The sequence below is a fragment of the Arachis duranensis genome, chromosome 3, assembly GCF_000817695.3.
Source record: "Arachis duranensis cultivar V14167 chromosome 3, aradu.V14167.gnm2.J7QH, whole genome shotgun sequence".
Taxonomy (NCBI): Eukaryota; Viridiplantae; Streptophyta; class Magnoliopsida; order Fabales; family Fabaceae; genus Arachis; species Arachis duranensis.
Window position 1 is genome coordinate 15,780,434 of NC_029774.3, and position 673 is coordinate 15,781,106.

Genomic DNA, 673 nt, shown 5'->3' on the forward strand with positions numbered 1-673 from the left:
GTGAACAAGTGTAGGGTTGCTGAAGAGTGTGTGAAGAGGGCAACCGCTGAGAAAGGGAGTCAAAGGGGATCATTCCCACAGAACCGAGGGAAGAGCTTTGCACCTAGAGGCCCGTCTTTCAAGAGGGGAAGCTCTTTTAGGAGGCCCAACAACAACAACAACTCCCAAGGGAAGAAGTTTGGGAAGCAGCCTCAGAATGATCAAGCTTGTACTAGGTGTGGAAGTCACCATCCGGGAGCACCATGCAAGGCCGGATGGGGTTTGTGCTACAATTGTGGAAAGGCGGGGCATAAGGTCGCAAATTGTCCTGAGAAGCAGAAACAAGGTGTTGGGAAAGCACAACAGACTGGTCGGGTGTTCACCACTTCAGCTATAGGAGCTGAGGGATCTGAGACACTCATCCGAGGTAACTGTGAAATAGCTGGTCAAACTTTAAATGCTTTATTTGATTCGGGAGCATCACATTCATTCATTGCATTTGAGAAAGCCCATGACTTAGGATTGAAGATTGTAACCTTAGGTTATGACCTAAAAGTATATAATGCAACCCATGAAGCCATGGTAACTAGGCTAGGATGTCCGGAAGTTTCCTTTAGGTTCAAGCAGCGTGATTTTGTTCATAATTTAATCTGCTTGCCGATGATCGGTCTTGATCTTATCTTGGGATTGGACT